The sequence below is a fragment of the Hippoglossus hippoglossus genome, chromosome 1 (assembly GCF_009819705.1).
Source record: "Hippoglossus hippoglossus isolate fHipHip1 chromosome 1, fHipHip1.pri, whole genome shotgun sequence".
NCBI lineage: Eukaryota > Metazoa > Chordata > Actinopteri > Pleuronectiformes > Pleuronectidae > Hippoglossus > Hippoglossus hippoglossus.
Genome location: NC_047151.1, coordinates 23,149,364 through 23,157,689, shown reverse-complemented (window position 1 = coordinate 23,157,689; position 8,326 = coordinate 23,149,364). Strand labels below are relative to the sequence as shown.

Here is an 8,326-nt window from a genome sequence, read left to right as displayed (position 1 = left end):
GTTCAGAACCCATAACCTTCTGTGTTCGCCTTATGTAGAGGTCAGCTTAACTATTTAGAAAATGTTTATATGCAATAATTAGAATGTAGAATATCACAAACCTGATCCTTTAGAGTTCAATTTGACATTTTAGTACAAATACAACAGAAGTAAAACCAAACAACCAACCAACTAAGGTCTTATTACTGATCATATTATTATCATTACTTTGATTACTAGTGGGAGTCATAGTTTCTGAGAAAATGAAACTATATTTTGATCGGGATGAGTTCATACTGAATAATTATAAAATAAACTAGAATCTCCAGCGAAAACCACAGACGTTTTGCAGCGATTCAGTCTGTTTCTTCTGAGTTTATTAAGACTTTAATCAACCTCGTGTTATTTGCAAATGACAGCAAGTGGGCTGCTCCTCCTCTCATCCTCTGTCTTAATTAATCTCGTCGTATCTGCAAATTAGGTTTTTCTCACGGTGGGTTGAGTGTCTCTGTTCTGTGTGTGAACGGTAAACAGACACATTGTTCCTTACACCCTGGACAGAGAGTTAATCAAGTGTGTGTTATTTTTTTTTCATAGCGACGTTGTGTGATTATCATGTGTCAGAACAGTGAACATCCCAAACTCACGAGCTGTAAACTGTACACACGCTGAACGCAGCTGTCACTTACATTAACAAACAGGAGAGTGACGGGCGCCAACACAGTCGTCCTTACATTCCCCTAACACACACACACACACGCACGCACGCACGCACGCACACGCACACGCACACACACTGTACAACACACAGTGAACTCCTACTCGTATATTTTCAGAAACACAGACGCTGCTGCCCTTCTCTGGTCATCAGCCTGTACTACATCATATTCAAAAAGCAGTGCAGTTTAATGAGGCTCATATTTGAGGCCCAGACTGTGGCGTCAGACCACAGAGCCTCTTATTCTCCCTGTGGGGGAGAGTCGCAATATTTCATGATCCATTCAACAATACTTTCAATTTTTTCAAAGCTGAAATGGGCTACAAAAGAAAATCCATCATCGTTTTGTTTCTCAAAGTGGTTTCACTTAATTTCATCACAGAGCCCTCCGGTGGAGCTTGGGTCTCGGATAAGACACTCGCTGACATTGAAGTGTGACTGAAGCCTTTCATGTTGTTTTTATTGTTATTTCACAGTGTTTCACATGCGTCTGGTGGACCGTCGTGATGAAGTGACACACTGAAAAGCAGCCGTGTCAGACGGGAATGAATCCTTGTGGCATTCGTGACCTGTTGTTGTTTCTCTCTCTCAAAACATGATTATATTTATTTGCACATTAATTAACATGTAAATGTGCCAGATGTAGCTGTGCAGAGTAGTTTTCATCTGCAGTCCCTGAAAGGTTGATGGTAAAAAAGTCAGGAAAAGAAGAGGAGAGGAAGCCTTTTTTGTCACAGCAGTACAAGAGATGCTGCTTCTCTTGAAACACTGAATATTTATGAAAAGTATTTTTAAAATCCCACAAAAGACACAAACCAACTAGGGCTACGTTGTAGCACTAACGGGCCCGAGCACAGGCATTTTGAAGCCTGTTGCGGTTAGTGGAGAGAGCGATCAATAGGGCCTCCCACCGTTCGGTGCTCGGGCCCTAATTAGTTGCTTTTAATTGATAAGTGTTTTTATATCATTATAGACAGTAAGATAGATGAAATATTGCTGCCAATTCAGATGTAAAGTAAACCCTCTATAATTACGATAATTGCTCCTATATATATGTTGATATGTATGTATATATGTGCTTTTTTCAAAGTTATAGATCGTGTGTGTGTGTTTTTGTGTTATAGATTCTGTCAGTACATTTCCATAGATATGTTCCCTGCACTAATAGTTTGTTTTAATGGTGTAGTTCATTTGTGCATCGCTCCAGAGAACGAAGTTGCCCTGTGAACTTCAGGAAGCCATAATGAAATGGGAGAAGTTAAAGCCTCCGGAGCCAGATGATCCCATGTGCTGCTGCGAGTGTGATATCTACCAGTACGGACGCTGCTGTGACTGTGAAGATCTGGACGAGGCCTTTAACAGGTTAGAAGAAGTATGACCTTTAATGAGACACAAAAGGGTCACAAGGTGATTTACAGACATCAAATACAATTTAGATGCAATTCTCAATATCATATTTTAGCCATAATTGTTCCAAAAGCTAAGAAAAGTACTTGTTAGAATAAAACCATGTAAATAACCATGCATGGTGATTATGACAGCATCAGTGACAGCATCAGTTGCAGCAGGTCAGTTTACAGCACCACAGGAAACATTGCACATGGGAGATTTTTTGTGAACAAGCTCAGCTAAAATATCCTTTGGGATACTGGGGGTCACATATCTCTGACTCGGTTATTTACTCAAAGGTTTTGGAATCCCTGCTTTAGTACAATAAACTTCAGGCCGAGTGAAGAAATGTCCCAGGGCCCCAGATCCTTCTGAGACTTCATGACTTCATGTTGCAATGTATTTAATCATAAATTCATTTTATTTTATCTATTTATTTATCTTTTTACAGTTTATTTAAAACCAAACACGTGTGACATCACACCAAAGCACAATATTCAAATTACAGGGTCTGACCCTTCTAATAAGAAAACAACATGTGATTTTTCCTCATATCATCTTATTAGTTTGATCAATGAAAGTGTATTAGCATCATTCCTAATTAAGTTTTTTTATTTTCAAGTGTTTGTAACTCTGCCTGAATGTGTGCGCTGCAGGTGGCTGAGACACAAACCCCCTCACAGCGGATGTCACTCTCCTGTTCTCGGGGCCCTGATTGACAACCTGGAGATCTCCACGATCCCGGCCCTGGTGCTGCTGCCTCTGCTGCTCCGGGCCGCAGCGCTGCGCTACCTGCTGGGCATCATCATCCTGACAGCTCTGCCCAGCCTGGTCCTCTGGTACTACTACGCCACGCACCGCAAGAGGAGACGCACCCTCTTCTTCCTTACTCTGGCGCTGTTCTCTCTGGCCTACATGTATTACCTCTTCATCACAGAGATTCTACCGCGTGGGGACGTCAGCCATCTTGCAGCTGTGCACTGTGACTGCTGGGATGATCCTCACCATCGGATCTCTCATTCACACCAAGAGAGGCCCAGGGTTTCACACCACCTCCTATCACAGCCAGAGTGAGGAGGTTAACAAGGACTCTACACATCTTAATGGATCCATCCAATCAGCGGCCTCCTCCTCCTCTCCTCCTGCCCTGACAGAAAAGTGGAGCAGATGCTCTGTGTGCAAAACAACGCTACCCCCGCGGGCCGGACACTGTCGAACCTGTGGATCCTGCGTCAAGCGTCTGGACCACCACTGTGTCTGGTGGGTTGGATTTGATATTATAACATCTTTATACTTCTTTGAATTGTACATTCACACCACATCATGAAAGTGAATATTGAATTATGACAGATTAGATAACTGCCCTGTAATTACACAACAACAAGACTCCTACTGTACCCACTGGTTTCCTCAGGGCCGTGCACAGACATTTTGGGGAGCGGGGGCTCAAGTGAAAAACTCTTTGCATCCAAAGATTGATTTTTAAATGGAAACTGCTCCCAGCAAAAATGTCTTGAAATGTAAACTTGAACTAGAAAACTGGTAAACTGGGATCTGTCTCAGGCCAACCAGGAAGACAGGGTGTCTATTTGTTTGTGAGCTTTATCAGACACTTTCCTGAACTGCACACTGCCAAGAACATTAAAGATGATGATGTCAGTTTTATAAATCTCTTTATACCTCATGCACAGTTTCTGAATTGTTTCATTGTCTGCAATAGACTTACAACCTCAAAGACAAAATAATAAAATGTATATATGATGTTAATCTTCCTGTTTATTATTCACATTTACTATATAGATAGAAACTCCAGAACCAACCATGTTATACTGTGAGTATACTGAATCTATTACCACCAAACTAGAATAACCCACATGATAGTCTGACCAGGAAATATTCAATAGTCCTTCAAATGTAAACTTCAAATACTACATCTACTGAGTTATTTTAAATACAGCAGGTATATGGAGCCAACATATCCAGGTCAGCTTGGGTCTCACAGATCTTTGTCTTGTGGGTCTGTGTTGTGTTTGTGTGTTTGTGTGTTTGTGTGTTTGTGTTGAGGTGTTGCAGGATAAACAGCTGTGTCGGACAGGCAAACCACCGCAGTTTCCTGCTGACCCTCTTGGTGTTCGTGCTGACCTCTCTGTATGGGATCAGTTTGGTGCTTTGTAGCATCTGTCCCTCGGCAGTATGTCATGACGGCTCTCTTCTACTGCCCCGATGTCTACAGCCAGTCCAGGTACAGCACTCTATATATCATAAATACATGTTTATGTATCATATCTTCTGTCTCATCCCAACAACTACATCAGAAGTCCACATTGAAAAAGTTCACCAAATTAATATAAACACAAAAATTGACTTTACTTGTTGCTATTAGATAATAGGTATGATATGATGATATTAGTAGAATTGGTAAGGACATATATTCTACTGCCTCATCTTTGATACATTGATGTATTAGAGTCATCAGTATTTGATTGTGGGAAACAGTTAAAAGAAGATTCTATTTGGAAATTTTTGACTACTTATTTAAATGTTGTCCATGTTTTGAGGTAATTTAATTTGAAACAAGTCAGAGCCTTTGGAACGGATGTCAAAAAATACAATTAACTCAAAACACATATTTTCAACTTGTGTCTTTGTTAAAATAAGTATATAGTATATATAAGTATATATTCTATAATATTAAAGGCATAATGGTCATAGGGGAAGCTCCAAGGACCTATCCTTGATAGGACCTTGATAGGTGATTAACCTATCACCTATCAACCATAGGTTTATAGGTCGTGACTATTAAAGGCATAATGGTCATAGGGGAAGCTCCAAGAACCTATCCTTGATAGGACCTTGATAGGTGATTAACCTATCACCTATCAACCATAGGTTTATAGGTCGTGACTATTAAAGGCATAATGGTCATAGGGGAAGCTCCAAGAACCTATCCTTGATAGGACCTTGATAGGTGATTAACCTATCACCTATCAACCATAGGTTTATAGGTCATGAATATTAAAGGCACAATGGTCATAGGGGAAGCTCCAAGGACCTATCCTTGATAGGACCTTGATAGGTGATTAACCTATCACCTATCAACCATAGGTTTATAGGTCGTGACTATTAAAGGCATAATGGTCATAGGGGAAGCTCCAAGAACCTATCCTTGATAGGACCTTGATAGGTGATTAACCTATCACCTATCAACCATAGGTTTATAGGTCATGAATATTAAAGGCACAATGGTCATAGGGGAAGCTCCAAGGACCTATCCTTGATAGGACCTTGATAGGTGATTAACCTATCACCTATCAACCATAGGTTTATAGGTCATGAATATTAAAGGCACAATGGTCATAGGGGAAGCTCAGAGGACCTATCCTTGATAGGACCTTGATAGGTGATTAACCTATCACCTATCAACCATAGGTTGTTTCATATTAAAGGCATAATGGTCATAGGGGAAGCTCCAAGAACCTATCCTTGATAGGACCTTGATAGGTGATTAACCTATCACCTATCAACCATAGGTTGATAGCTGACCTATCAATCATAGGTTGATTCATGACCTATCAACCCTAGGTTGACCATTATTAAAGGCATAATGGTCATAGGGGAAGCTCCAAGGACCTATCCTTGATAGGACCTTGATAGGTGATTAACCTATCATTGATAGGTGACCTGTCAAGGATAGTCATAGGGGAAGCTCCAAGGACCTATAGGACCTTGATAGGTGATTAACCTATCACCTATCAACCATAGGTTTATAGGTCGTGAATATTAAAGGCATAATGGTCATAGGGGAAGCTCCAAGAACCTATCCTTGATAGGACCTTGATAGGTGATTAACCTATCACCTATCAACCATAGGTTTATAGGTCGTGAATATTAAAGGCATAATGGTCATAGCGGAAGCTCCAAGGACCTATCCTTGATAGGACCTTGATAGGTGATTAACCTATCACCTATCAACCATAGGTAGGTGACTTGTCAACCATAGGTTTATAGGTCGTGAATATTAAAGGCATAATGGTCATAGGGGAAGCTCCAAGGACCTATCCTTGATAGGACCTTGATAGGTGATTAACCTATCACCTATCAACCATAGGTTTATAGGTCGTGAATATTAAAGGCATAATGGTCATAGGGGAAGCTCCAAGGACCTATCCTTGATAGGACCTTGATAGGTGATTAACCTATCACCTATCAACCATAGGTAGGTGACCTGTCAACCATAGGTTTATAGGTCGTGACTATTAAAGGCATAATGGTCATAGGGGAAGCTCCAAGGACCTATCCTTGATAGGACCTTGATAGGTGATTAACCTATCACCTATCAACCATAGGTAGGTGACCTGTCAACCATAGGTTTATAGGTCGTGACTATTAAAGGCATAATGGTCATAGGGGAAGCTCCAAGAACCTATCCTTGATAGGAACTTGATAGGTGATTAACCTATCACCTATCAACCATAGGTAGGTGACCTGTCAACCATAGCTTTATAGGTCGTGACTATTAAAGGCATAATGGTCATAGGGGAAGCTCCAAGAACCTATCCTTGATAGGACCTTGATAGGTGATTAACCTATCACCTATCAACCATAGGTTTATAGGTCATGAATATTAAAGGCACAATGGTCATAGGGGAAGCTCCAAGGACCTATCCTTGATAGGACCTTGATAGGTGATTAACCTATCATTGATAGGTGACCTGTCAAGGATAGTCATAGGGGAAGCTCCAAGGACCAATAGGACCTTGATAGGTGATTAACCTATCACCTATCAACCATAGGTTTATAGGTCGTGAATATTAAAGGCATAATGGTCATAGGGGAAGCTCCAAGGACCTATCCTTGATAGGACCTTGATAGGTGATTAACCTATCACCTATCAACCATAGGTTGATAGCTGACCTATCAACCTTAGGTTGATTCATGACCTATCAACCCTAGGTTGACCATTATTAAAGGCATAATGGTCATAGGGGAAGCTCCAAGGACCTATCCTTGATAGGACCTTGATAGGTGATTAACCTATCACCTATCAACCATAGGTAGGTGACCTGTCAACCATAGGTTTATAGGTCGTGAATATTAAAGGCATAATGGTCATAGGGGAAGCTCCAAGGACCTATCCTTGATAGGACCTTGATAGGTGATTAACCTATCACCTATCAACCATAGGTTTATAGGTCGTGAATATTAAAGGCATAATGGTCATAGGGGAAGCTCCAAGGACCTATCCTTGATAGGACCTTGATAGGTGATTAACCTATCACCTATCAACCATAGGTAGGTGACCTGTCAACCATAGGTTTATAGGTCGTGACTATTAAAGGCGTAATGGTCATAGGGGAAGCTCCAAGGACCTATCCTTGATAGGACCTTGATAGGTGATTAACCTATCACCTATCAACCATAGGTAGGTGACCTGTCAACCATAGGTTTATAGGTCGTGACTATTAAAGGCATAATGGTCATAGGGGAAGCTCCAAGGACCTATCCTTGATAGGACCTTGATAGGACCTTGATAGGTGATTAACCTATCACCTATCAACCATAGGTTTATAGGTCGTGAATATTAAAGGCATAATGGTCATAGGGGAAGCTCCAAGGACCTATCCTTGATAGGACCTTGATAGGTGATTAACCTATCACCTATCATCCATAGGTTGATTGCTGACCTATCAATCATAGGTTGATTCATGACCTATCAACCCTAGGTTGACCATTATTAAAGGCATAATGGTCATAGGGGAAGCTCCAAGGACCTATCCTTGATAGGACCTTGATAGGTGATTAACCTATCATTGATAGGTGACCTGTCAAGGATAGTCATAGGGGAAGCTCCAAGGACCTATAGGACCTTGATAGGTGATTAACCTATCACCTATCAACCATAGGTTGATAGCTGACCTATCAATAATCCTAAGGTGATTAGGTGATTAACCTATCACCATTATGCCTATCAACCTTAGGTTGATTCATGACCTATCAACCCAAGGTTGACCATTATTAAAGGCATAATGGTCATTAGGGAAGCTCCAAGGACCTATCCTTGATAGGACCTTGATAGGTGATTAACCTATCACCTATCAACCATAGGTTGATAGCTGACCTATCAATCATAGGTTGATTCATGACCTATCAACCCTAGGTTGACCATTATTAAAGGCATAATGGTCATAGGGGAAGCTCCAAGGACCTATCCTTGATAGGACCTTGATAGGTGATTAACCG

At 41.0% G+C, this 8,326-nt stretch overlaps 1 pseudogene; it reads left to right on the top strand.

Annotated features, from left to right (window-relative positions):
- Nucleotides 1-1,940: 1,940 nt before the first annotated feature.
- On the top strand, nucleotides 1,941-7,762 carry LOC117762964 (annotated as a pseudogene).
- The last annotated feature ends 564 nt before the right edge of the window (nucleotides 7,763-8,326 follow it).